Below are 13,902 nucleotides of genomic sequence, written 5' to 3'. Positions count from 1 at the left end.
TAAAGAAACAGACTCACAAATGTCCAACTGCACACGAACAGAATTTCCACAAATGTTCAAAGTCACAAAAAGTTTATTCGCATTGCGCTGAATGCAAGAGGAAGCGTCTGGCAAAGCTTATTCATGCACACTACAAGCTGTAGAAGCATGTGAAGCAGAAGGCCTTGAAGAAATGGCATTAATGTCCATAGGCTGATGATGGGAACTATGATCATGGCAGTTTCCATTGTGGTGACCCCCACTCGAGTCACGCCAATGTGAAACAGTCTGAGAATTAGAGTGCCTCTTACTACACACAGCTTGCACATGTCCTTTAATACTGTGCATGACAGGATGGGCAACTGTCCCGTGGTTGGGCATGAAAGCAATTCGGAGAAGATTTCAGTTGCTTAGTGGGTGCCTGGTTGAAAAATTGTTTACTTGCATGCGAGCGGTGCGGTGTAGCTCCGTGTGCCGGGGCTGGGCTGGAGGACACGTGTTGTGCCTCGCTAACAGTACTCACACCCGAGGTCACGTAGAATGTGGAAGTAGCCATACATAATGTATCTTGTCTGTCTAGCAAGTGTACTACTCACAGCAAAGACGGGTTTTTAAATCTTAGGAGTTGTTCGTGGATGCAGTGATCCACCACATTCTGCGTTGTAGCATCCCGAATCATGATATCCACATAGGAGAGTCCACAGGAGCAATTAAAGTCACAATCAGATGTTAGGTCAGCTAACCACAAATTATTTGACTGAGTAGGACCATGCAGGAGACAGAAAAATTTGTAGCATGCAGCCACCTCATTTACACTGTCACAGAAGTGGGAGTTTAAAGCTGCTATCACTTTGGCAAAAGTTTTATTTTCTGAGCGGGTGGTCGGAAGCAATTTTATGAGCACAGGGTATAACACAACTATGACATTAGCAATGAAAAAGGCAAGCTGCTCTGTACCTGGTATGTTGTATGCGGTGAACTGAGCCTCAAGCTGGGCAGTGTATTCTGGCCAGCATTCAGAGTCCAGATTGAAGGCACGGAATGGCAGCACGGTATGCGTCATCTGTGGCACAGGCGGGGCATCGGAGATGCCGAGGCAGCTGCAATTCGTAGTGTGACAAGTCTATTCACATCAGCAAGCAGTGGTGTCATTTGCTGAGCCTGAAACCGTACAATATCGAACAGTGAAGCCTGTTCCTGTTGTGAAGCCATCGTTGACACAAAATGATTTCTTAGAGGGAATGGTGGGAGTGCACATGCACTCAGTCACACGGATACAGCACAAAAAAGATAAAGCAGTACCAAACAAAATATAGGCTGAGAGTGAAGGAGCAAGTAGGAGCAGGAGAGGTGAAGCACTTTGGTACTGCATGTAACTTTAGCACTTTTAATAGAGTAAAAAACACAAGTAAATATTGAATTCATACATAACTTAGGACAGGATGAGCACATAGGTGTGAAGACATCTAATCCTGTGAAGTTAGGATGACTGTTTTGCATAATCTCAAAACTAACAAATACTTGTTGCTGTCCAGACTCTAACTGAACATAAATAATACAAAGCCTCAATAGCAAACTAGCCCACTCGGTGGCAGAAGCGATATTTCCAGGCTGTCTGTTCTTGATGAAAAACAGCCAGAAATCAAGACAGCCCTCGCTGAGCACCACAGCGTCGGCCAGAGTGCGCTGTTGTCGGCATAGTTAGTCTCCCCTCGTAGTGCCTACTTACGAGAGCGTGCACCTACGTTGTGGCATCGTAACTATCCACGCCACGTTACATAACATCCAAAACATTGAGAATATGTGTAGTACAATACCACACTAATTTCATCATCAGTATTCTAAAACTACAGAGGTACTGTTCAGTTTTGTAGACAAACATATATATTGAGGTAACAGAAATTTTGAAGCAAATGTGATTTATTTTACAACTATTTTTCCTTAAATTCTTGCTGACTTTTTTAAAAATTTTATATGGCTCACTGTCCAGCTGAAATCTCTTTAAATCTACACGTCATTGTGCACTCTGTCCACTCATTTTGAAGTCCCAGAGTTTGGCTGCGGTACTGCTGTCAGTGTCGTCAGTTGCACTTTTTCTCAGCACATAACATATATGGAGAAATACATAAAACATCCTGTTTTAGTAAAGCAATACAGCTTACTTCTAAACCTTTACAAAATGATTAAAATCCAATTATGTATCAAATACAAGATTTCAGTTGTATATAAAAGCTTTTTACAAAATAATGAAGAAAAACTAAACTCTGTCTAAATATGTTGTGGAAGACCCAACACTACCAACCAACCACACCAGTCATAAGACTGATGACACAACTTTAAACACGGCACCCATTCTACCTCATCAGGGTTCCCTCTCCTTCCTTTCCTCATATTTCTCTTCACCCCTTTTTTCCTTTTCCACCCTCCTTTACCTAACCCACCCCCTCTTCCACCTGCACATTTTAGCCTCAACGATACCGCCATCTCCTCCCCACCCCTTCTCATTTCCCAACAACCACTCCTATCTCATCGATACCACGCACATGTCTTTCATCCTTATGCCACTGTGCTCCTGTCCTCCTCCATGCCCAACCTCCTCCTCTTCACCAATCGCCTGTTCCACCAATCCTGTGAAGGGCACCATAGTGTGAAGGACAAGATATTTCAAAACATTGTGGAAGCTGTTCTTCAAGTCTCTTTCATTTAAACTAAAAATTACTGGTTTTATTAAACTTTACTCATTGTTTTTGGAAATTACGGTTTTATTATGATCGTTTCTGTCAGAACACCCACATTTACTTCATATACAGTAATTGGCCAATTATCAGAACATATTTTCTTTCTGTGCATGATTAAATGAAACTGCTAGTACCAAAGATATAAATAGGAAATTTTCAACATCATAGAAAATAAACTATGTAGTAGTATTTAGTTTACATTAATATTTCATTCAGTTTATTATGTAAAGTGCCATAAATTACACATACAGTAGCAAACATTACCTAGACACACATAGATATTTTACCATATTGTAATCATATTTCCCTTTATGTAGTTGACTTTATTATTTGCTTATGCCTGTGTTTTCATTAATTACTTCTCCTAAGAAACCTTGTCAACTGAAAGAGTGTATTGGCAAACACAAAATAGTATGAAGACTGGATAATGTTACAGATCCTCATTGTCTCTATTGCATATTATATAACTCATATTTACCATATTTTGTCACTTTATTTATGTCACAGCATTTTGTTGATTCCTTACTCCATTGCCATTGATACATTTCTACATCATCATATAATCATTTAATGATAAAAATCCATGCTGTGTTCCTTTTTTACAAAACTGACTATACAAAATCACATCTACAGCAATAAACCAATCCCATTACCTAACACAGCATCTCTCTCTATTTCTTAAGAGATAAAAGCTTGTATATTACATTTCATTAGCTTAGGTAATGAGATGGTTTTACTTTTAAAAATATTTTTTTTTTCTCATTGTGCCTGATTGACTTTTTTTTATCACAAATGCTTCTCATTGTCCTAGTTTAGGTAACACTTTTATTTCATCCCAAAATTATTTATTCTAGCATGAACGGCAAGGTACTGATATATAGCTATGAACACTGACATATTGTGATAAACTGATTTTATTTCTGTCAGAACAATAGTAAATTTACTGTTGCAGCTGCTGCAGTAGCCACCAGAAAGATCGCGGGAGGCGCACATCGGCACGGCGCGTCACGGACGGTAGTTGCCGCAAATAGAGTCCCGTCCACCAGAGGGCACACGAGAATTTGGCCGCGACCTCTGCCAGCGGAACAACAAGAACAACTCAGGCAGCATGGGCCGGGCCCAGTGAGTTCACATCGGGAATGTCTATGAGACAGTTCCCGGTCTACTCAGAAGTGCGACGGAAAACGTGAACCGTGTTACTACAGAATTGGGGCGTGTCGATGTGCGCCTCCTGTGATCTTTCTGGTGGCTACTGCAGCTGCTATATTATTTGCTGATTGCACACTCAACTTCAGACAGTAAAATCAAAGATATCTTGCCATTATTTTCCCAAATCTCATCAATATTACTAATCGCCCAAACATATATAAGACAATTTTGCATCACATTTTTTCTGAAATAACTTTTAAACATCATTTGCTTCCATCTTCTGATATCTTATTTGTATACTCAAGATTTAGAAATTCTGTCATGTAATGTAGGCTGTATACAGTGCTTATAATTGTGTTATTCAACAAATGACTAAGCATCCTTCAGGACAGAAACTTATACAGTGGTAAAGATGTAGAAGATGGATGACCAAAACAGAGAGAGAATTCTAGGACAGAAAAGATGTAGATGTTGGATAACCATCCTGGAACAGAACCGTAGGACAAGAAAGATGTAGATGATGGGTGACCAAGCTGGGACAGAATGCCAAGACAGGAAAGATGTAGAAATGAGTGGACCAGGAAGCAAAGAATCATTACACCAAGGTAGGGAAGGATTACAACAACATAGTTTATTCACTAATTTACAGTAAACCCCTATTTAATTACTTTAATCATTGTCCAAAGAGTTTTCAATTTGGCAGCTGACACCACTTTACGTGGGGTCAACAATGATGATATGTGCAAGGTTGGAGTCCCTTGCAGCACAGAACTATAAATTGTGTTACCTCTACCTGAAAATGTGACATCTTGTTACTGGTGAAGAGACAATAAACATTTCATGTCTCTTTGTAGTCACAAGAAAATAGTGAAAGGTACCAGGTTCGAATCCCTGGCACGCAAAAATCATTTGTATTGTCATTTCAGGTTCCAGTATCATGCTATTGGTGAACATACTTAATATCTGACACCTGATCAATTCATATAGGTACTGAGTTTTACTCCTCGTCCATCACCACAACTTCACTTCATGGGGTTACGCACTTGTGTGTTGCACTTTATTTCATACCTTCTGGGGTTATTTCTCAGGCCCAGTGAAAGCGTCTTGGGGTTGCCGGTGCAGTGTGAAATGTATTGTCATTTATCTCCAAGTCTGGACATTTAGCCTCGTAAACCAATACTGGTGAACACTTCGATAGTGTATGCATCTTAATTGCCTAGTCGAGTCTCAATCAGACATGCAAGCTTTGTTTGGTTAACAGTGGGTTCAAATTCGTATCACGAACGACAACACATGTCATTTAAAGAGCAGGATAAGACTTCTGAAGTGTCACATACTCTAATGAAGTTTAATTTAAAAACGTTAGGGACTGTCTCATCTATAATAACTTGTTTTCTCTCACCATACAGTGAAGATGCTGAGTCGAAGATAGGCATGACAAAAGGACTGTCACAATATAAGCTTTTGGCCAACAAGGCGCTTGTCGAAAACAGATAACACACACACACACACACACACACACACACACACACACACACACACACACAAATGCAACTCTCACAGACATGACTACAGCCTCTGGCAGCTGAAGCCACACATATTGTTACGTTCCACCATGGATTTTCTATTGTTTGATACTTGTTTTCTAATATTTATTGTATTGTGGTATTATTTGTGGTATTATTTTACATCTGGACTGACTGCCGTAATGAGCAGTGGTATCCAGTGGTCTCTTGTGGTAGTTGCTGTGTATAGTCAGGTGGCTAAACCCCACAGGATTTCAGCATTCAGAGGAGCTGCAACATAGCTGTGTTACATTGGTTGTATTCAGCAGTGGCCCACTATTTTTGCTGTCAAGTGTACATCATGTTAAGTGCAGCTTTAAATGTCAACACATCACACCACCATGGTTTGCAAAGGTCAGGTTATATGCGGAACATGTGGTTCAGCTGCCCATGAATGATGTCCTAAATGAATACCCCACACATGTGTGTAAATTACCATTCATTTTGGAGGAAGCAAAATGGTAATCCAAGAAGAGCACAGAATCCAGGAGATAAAGTTTACCAATGCTTCTCTTACTTTGAAGTGAAGAAGACATAGGGCCACACAGCCACCTACTTCAGTGAAGTTATTCATCTCAAAACTATACCAGCCTGTACAAAAGACTTGTAGTGGCAACCAGACACTAACAGCTGAACAGAGCCAAACCTACACTTATATATGTACCCTTGAACTTTCCACTTACAACTGAAGCAATGGTGGCTGCAGGACATATTGTTGGGAAGAATAATACACCTTCATGTCAGAGAGAAACAGAAAAAAAAAATCTGTTAAAACAGCCTTACCAATGTCCCAAAACTTGAACCTGAGGATGAAAAACAACAGGCTAGAAAAAACGGTCCAAAACCATCAGTCCATGCGATCTTCATCCTATCTGATGAATCAGATGATGACCATGTTATAGGTGGTATCAATGTTGATGTCTGCCTTGGAGATCAGCAAGTTCCTCTCACCCTCCCTTGTTGCAGACTCCCCACCAAGGAGGAATAACAATGGGAAAACAGCAGAAAAATCTCACTGCTAAGGCGGCTTTCATACTACAATGGATAATCAACTGGTTTTGGGCACATGTGGTGGGTCTATGACTATTAAATCAGGGAAGATCAAAGTGTGTAATTTTTCAGCAGATACATTTTAAGCTATATGACACCCTTGGACTACATGGTTGTGGCTACCACAAAAAAATATGTCCTTATGACAGAGAAGGCTGAAGAAGGAGTGACTATTCTCATAAACAACACAGCCCTAAACAGAGGGTGGAGCATTCACTGCAGCAGTGCATTAGTGTCGTTCATTCTTCTTTATCTTTCTGTGTGCTCTCCATCCCACATGCCCACTGCTCAGTGGAAAATGGTTGATGACTTTTACTGGTGATCGCTTCTTGATCTAGATTCACCTTCCACACAGAGTGGTGCCCAGAATAAAACTGGCATTACCGGTGCTCCGTAAGGCAAACACGAAAGGGGTACAGTTTACAAAAGTCACCCAGAACTAGATTTCTGGATGACGTTTCTAAACTGTACCCCTTTCCATTAATCTCTCCAGTCCTTTCCCTTCACTCCTCTTTCTTCCCCTTCAACTCTTCTGCCAGAGGGAGGAGCCACTGGCTCCAAAAGCTTGATAAATTGACTGACCTAGAAAGCTATGCACAATGGGCCAAAATCATGCAAAGCAAAATCCCTGTGGTTATTAGTGTCAGTGAGGTGGTGTTTTAGGTTAGCAAAAGATTCAGGCAACCTGTTGTGAAGGAACTTACTAGTATTCTACAATATTGTAGAATATTACATTGGTGTCACATGTGTCTTCATTCATAATGTATAAAATATTCTACCAAGAACTCTCATAACAGTCCATCAATGCAAATGTTTAACAATGCATAGAAAAATAATGTTAGCTCCCTTCATCAGGACATTAGAGGACTGAGTAATAAGGTAAAAAGGATCTTCATCTCCTTCATAAAGTTAGTGAGAGCTGAGTTTTGTGCCTATCTGAACACTAAATGACATCACAGTTAAAGCAGTTATATATAAAGGTTGCACTCTGGCATCTTACTTATGTAGAACTAATGTGCATGAAGGTTAAGGTTCTACATAATTATATAAACACAGAACACAAGTGCAAAAACATTGAAATGAGTAGATTCTATAGAAATCAACATGTAGAAGTGAGTGCTTGTTCAATAATACTGAATAATAGTTCAGCCTTAATTGTAACTGTATACAGATTTCTACTGGGCAATTTTGATCTGTTTGTGGGGCATATGGATTCCTTATCATGCTATCTATGAGACAACAAGAAGCAGTTAACAGTCTGTGGTTATTTCAATGTGCATTTTGTGGATATAGAAAAAGACATCTGGACACCTTATTTGGTATTCATAGTTTGATATGTTGTTGTTGTTGTTGTTGTTGTGGTCTTCAGTCCTGAGACTGGTGTGATGCAGCTCTCCATGCTACTCTATCCTGTGCAAGTTTCTTCATCTCCCAGTACGTACTGCAACCTACATCCTTCTGAATCTGCTTAGTGTATTCATCTCTTGGCCTGGAAATGTCTTAGAATTTAAAACATGGTTCTTAAATCTCTGTCTTACCATTATATAATCTATCTGATACCTTTAGTATCTTCAGGATTCCGCCATGTATACAACCTTCTTTTATGATTCTTGAACCAAGTGTTAGCTATGACAGTTTGATGCTGTCATTTTGGAAATTTAAGTTTTGATATCATCACAGTTTGATATCAATAATTAAATTTCCAAAATGACAGCATAAAGACAGTAGAATAATGTTCAATGATCATGTTTTCTTTGATGAAGCTCAAAGCTAGAAAATAACTGTACACTCTATGATCACGATGCACAGTTAGTTAAGATATACATGGTAGTGGCTTACTGTTTATTCTCCTCAGTGTAAATCAGTTAGAATATTTAATGATTCTGAGACAACAAATTTTAAGAATAGTTTACAACACATGACCTGGGAAAAAATTTATAGTGAATTAAATGGTGAAATAAAATTTAATTTATTCCATGATAAAGTCATATTGTTGTTTGAAAACAGCTTTCCTCATAAAATAATCAAAAAGGACATTAAACATCCAAGTAAAGAAACATGGATCACTATCTGGTTTAAAGCATAATGTGAAAGGCAAAGAGAAGTGTATCTGTTGGCAAGAACAGGTAAAGATCCTGCAGTAGTTGCATACTCCAGAAATGACTCAAAATGACTAAGAAAGTCGTTTGAAAACCAATAAATGTTCACCTTACATCAAAAATCATTGCAACAATAGACATAATCCATATTGAATGTAGTCCTATATGGAACGTAGTGAAATGAGGGACAGGACAGCATCATTGTTGATTCAAATGGAGGGGCTATACATGATCAGTCCTAGGTAGCAGGTATGTTTTTAATCTACGTATGTTTGCAGATGGGGATATTCAGCTGGAAAATAATTGTTAAAATTCATCGTGGACCTTCATCTGCACAATTCGCTTCACTACTAGTTTCGGTCAAATAAACGTTATGGAGCATAAGCTGCCATAAACAGCTGGAAAGTTATACCCTAATAGGAGTAATTTGCTCTTTTGAGCCCACCATAGTAGTGAAACAATTTCTTTTCAATAATGGCTGTGTACAATAGTTTTCATGGAGAAGCAAAGCTCACAACAGCAACTAACACACTGACCGATGTACATTATACTACATAACATCACAGGTTGGCATTTTGCATGACCTGTCTAAGCTGTTTGATTGTGTAAATCACAATATCCTCCTAGATAAAATGAGGTTTTGTGGAACTGGCAGTAACAGTCAACTGATGAATAAAAAGTTCCAACACCAAGAAATAATAACTGTTGAGTAATGAAATTTCAGGAACACATTTTTTCTAGGTAACATATTTAAGTGATTAATGTTGAAAACTCACTGGTTAATGTAAACATGAGAAAAACCATTGCAAATGTGAAATGTTGGTACATTAATAACTGATGTAACTGCCAGAATGTTGAATGCAAACATGCATTCATTTTGTTGTGCAGGTACTGGATATGAGTTTGTGGAGTGGAGTTCCATGTCTGTTGCACTTGGTCAGAGTCAATACAGGGATAATTAATGCTGGTTGTGGATAAAGCTGGTTGTCATCTGATGATTTCCCATACATGCTCGATTGGAGATGTACATGGTGACTGAGCAGGCCAAGGCTACAAGTCAGCATTGTTTGATGTTCAGAATATTCCTATCTCCCAACTGCGGTGACAGGCACTGCACTCACATGAGATTTTATTTCAGTTAGCAGAACACTGTTCTATTCTGTGCTCACTTGTTCCACAGCAGTGTTGACTCAGTGCTGGTCATGATGCTGCAGGACTTCCACAAAACTCATGCTTGCGTATGCAGTTGCTACTCATAGTCATTCATTGATTCTGTCATGAAGTGCAAAGCAAGTGTATACTCAAAATCTGAGTTTCAGGTCTGGAGGGAGGGGGGGGGGGCAGAAAGATAGTAGATGTTAATTTTTGGACAAATGATGAAATAGTTTTGAGATATCACAGTAAATGATTCTGGGTGCACTTTCTCTTAATGAATATTCACATGTTGTGGCATCTGTCTGCTTGGTTAGGAATGGTGCAAGTTTGATTTGTGGTGATTTTTTGTAGGCAAGAAGAGAGGGGCAACTACCTTCGCCTGCCCCTTAATGGCTACATCTTTGATACAAAGTATTGCATACACCTGATATTTAGCCTTTCTTAATCGTAATATGTTTAGCTTGAATCTAGCCTTCAAGACGTTCTTCTGTAACCATAATTTTCAGCCCTTTAAGTGCTCTTATGACCAGATTATATTGTCACTGCCAGAAACTGAATACAGTCAGGTGAGTTTACATTAACCACAGTTCTTTACTTTCCTCCACTTGCGAAATGAACTGAGCTGCTGGGAAATGGCCTTCTGTTATTAGTTATTCAGTTTTATTGGTGTATCTTCAATGCAATTTATTTTCAAAAAAGTATTACCCATAGACCATATGGTATGAACATTTATGCATTCAGGGCATAAATTTGCTGTACATGCTCATTTGAGGCATGAAAAACATATTTATAATAAAAAATCGCTTTCTAAATTCAGTGAACTTAGGCTTTTAACCACTGTAATCAAACCTAAATGTCTTATGAATCAGAAACTTTAATTTTAAATGGAAAGAGGGATACTGAAGAAATTCAAAAGAAAGAAATTTCATGAGTAGATCCTGACACAGTGAACAATGCCCTTCTTTTAATGATAACCACCCCAGTTGACATACGTCAATAGCACTCTCTCCGCTATTTTGCAATAATACAAACTCAGCTGCCCTTCTTGAATTTTTTTGATGTCTTCCACCAGTCCCAGCTGATGTAGATCCCACACCACACAGCAGTACCCCAGAAGAGGACAGGCAAGCATGTGTAAGCAGTCTCGTACACCTGTTGCACTTCCTAAGTGTTCTGCCAATAAACTGCTGCAGTTCTTGGTTTGCTCTCTTCTCAACATTGTCTATGTGATTGTTCCAATTTAAGTTATTTGTAATTGTGATCTCTAAGTATTTAGTTGAATTTATGGTCTTTAGATTTCTGTGACTTATCGTGTAATCAAAATTTAGCAGATGTCTTTTAGCACCCATGTGGATGACTTCATACTTTTTTATTATTTTGAGTCAGTTACCACTTTTTACATGATATAGATGTCTTGTATAAATCATTACACATTTGGTTTTCATCAGCTGATGACCTTACATGATGGTAAATGACAGCATCATCTGCAAACAATCTAAGAGGGCTGCTCAGATTGTCTCGTACGTCATTTATGTAGATCAGGAACAGCAGAAGGTCTATCACATTTCCTTGGGAAATGCCAGTTATTACTTCTGATTTACTCGATGACTTTCTGTCAGTTACTATGAACTGTTATCTTTCTGACTGGAACTCATGAACCAAGTTCACACAACAAAAGCAAAACTCATTACGCATAGAATTTGTTTAGAAAACAATCGTGAGGAATGGTGTCAAAAGCCTTCTAGAAATCTAAAATATATGTCATAAGTCTGACATCTGCTGTTGATAGCTCTCATTACCTCATGAGAATAAAGAGCTAATTATATTTTACAAGAACAGTATTTTCTGAATATATTGTAGCTATTTGTTAATAAGTCATGTTATTTGAGGTAATTCATAATGTTCAAACATAGTATATGTTCCAAAATACCACTGCAGATGACTATTTTATATGCCATGCTGGATCACTTCTCTGCTAGCTAGGCTATGGAACAGCTGACAATTCTTGTTACCCTTGCTTGTACTGCTCTCACTATAACACATGCTATACAGTTGCAAATCATGGGCCTGCGATGCAAATATTTGTTAGTGACACTGGGCGTTTTCAACCTTTATTATCATCATCTTGTGAAGTTATGATCTGAAGATGGTTGTGAAGAACAACCAAAACTAGTCACTGTCCTTTAACTATGAATTGAAAATTGTGGTCTATGCGTTAAAAGATTTTACATTAAAATTTTTTGTTCAGTAAATTATATTAAGACTGCCACCTCCTCCCTGACATCTAGCTTCACTAATAATTAGGTTTATTTCCAGAGTGTTTTGTTATTAGTACCTCTGAATTTCTAAAGGCTTGTAACAGAGTAATTTGCTGTTCAGCATACTACTTGAGAGATCTTTTTCTCCATATTGTAATAAGAATACTTTCCAGATCACTGCAAATGGATATAATACACAATGTGTTTCACAGTACACACTGTTGACATTTTAGTTAAATAAACTCTCAGAATCTCAGGTATTAAACCTGGTGCCATCATCCAAATGGTCCAATATTTCAGGATGCTAACTGTCCATTTTCAGGTGGCCATGGCCATCCGCACCACATACTATCATCTGCCAGGAAAGCCTAAAAACACAAATGAATTCTTGCTTCTTCAGTGCCATGGTTGACCTTTAAAAAATTTAGGACGCTGTCATTTGTTCAGCAACAGGTAGAATTAACTTACTGAACGATGGTAATTGTAGTAAAAATCCAAACAATTTTATCTCTCTCTCTCTCTCTCTCTCTCTCTCTCTCTCTCTCTCTCTCTCTCTCTTTTTCTCTCTCTCTTCCCCACCCCAACCCGCCACCTGACCACCTCTCTCTCTTGATACTTCCAGTTTTCCCCAAATATTATTCAGTAACACCCATGAAACATCGACCTTGCCTTTGGTGGAGAGGCTTGTGTGCCTCAGTGATGCAGATAGCCGTACCGTAGGTGCAACCACAATGGAAGGGTATCTGTTAAGAGGCCAAACAAATGTGTGGTTCCTGAAGAGGGGCAGCAGCCTTTTCAGTAGTTGCAAGGGCAACAGTCTGGATGATTGACTGATCTGGCCTTGTAACATCAATCAAAACGGCCTTGCTGTGCTGGTACTGTGAACAGCTGAAAGCAAGGGGAAACTACAGTCCTAATTTTTCCCGAGCTTTACTGTGTGGTTACATGATGATGGCATCCTATTTAAAAAAGACTTCAGGTCAGGTGAATACATGGTTATAAATCAAATATGGGTAATCCAGTGGTATGCCAACTACATCCACAGATGATGAAGAAATTGAAGAAATGTATGATGAGATAAAAGACATTATTCAAATAGTTAAGGGAGATAAAAATTTAATAGTCATGGATGACTGGAATTTGACAGTAGGACAAGTTGTAGGTGAATATGGACTGAGGGTAAGGAATGAAAGAAGAAGCTGTCTAGTAGAATTTTGCACAGAGTGTAACTTAATCATTGCTAACACTTTGTTTAAGAGTCACAAAAGAAGGTTGTATATGTGGAAGAGACCTGGAGGCACTGGAAAGTGTCAGATAGATTATATAATGGTAAGATAGAGATTTAGGAACCAGGTTTTTAAATTGTGAGACATTTCCAGGGGCAGACGTCAACTCTGACCACAGTTTATTGGTTATGACTAAAGGTTAAAACTGAAGAGACTGCAGAAAGGTAGGAACTAGAGGTTGTATGAAGTTTCAGAGGGAGCGTTAGGGAACAATTGACAAGAACAGAGGAAAGGAATACCATGAAAGAAGAATGGCTACTTTTGACAGACAAAATAGTGATGGCAGCAGAGGATGAAGTAGGTAAGAGGATGAGGACTAGAGGTACTGAATTTAATTGATGAAAGGAGAAACTATAAAACGTAGTAAATGAAACAGGCCAAAAGGAATACAAATGTCTCTAAAATGAGATCAACAGGAAATGCTAAATGGCTAAGTGGGAATGGCTAGAGGACAAATGTAATTATGTAGAAGCATATATCACTAGGGGTAACATAGATGCTACCTATGGAGAAATTAGAGAGACCTTTAAGGAAAAGGGAACCACCTGTATGAATATCAAGAGCTCAGATGGTAAACAAGTCCTAAGCAAAAAAGAGAAAGCTGAAAGGTGGAAGAAGTACAT

The 13,902-nt window shown here is 38.7% G+C and overlaps 1 long non-coding RNA gene across 2 annotated transcripts in view; it reads left to right on the top strand.

Moving 5' to 3' along the window:
* LOC124544592 overlaps window positions 1-13,902 on the top strand; it is a 75,958-nt gene that overhangs the window by 11,723 nt on the left and 50,333 nt on the right. Inside the window, exon 2 of one of the 2 annotated variants that reach the window (XR_006967543.1) lies at window positions 4,254-4,471. This is a non-coding gene — a long non-coding RNA (uncharacterized LOC124544592). Of the gene's footprint in view, window positions 1-3,669; window positions 4,472-13,902 lie in introns of both variants that reach the window. The other variant, XR_006967542.1, reaches the window with a different exon arrangement.

This window comes from Schistocerca americana, chromosome 8, assembly GCF_021461395.2.
Source record: "Schistocerca americana isolate TAMUIC-IGC-003095 chromosome 8, iqSchAmer2.1, whole genome shotgun sequence".
Lineage (NCBI taxonomy): Eukaryota > Metazoa > Arthropoda > Insecta > Orthoptera > Acrididae > Schistocerca > Schistocerca americana.
The sequence above is the reverse complement of the archived record's forward strand: the minus strand, read 5'-3'. Positions and strand labels throughout refer to the sequence as shown.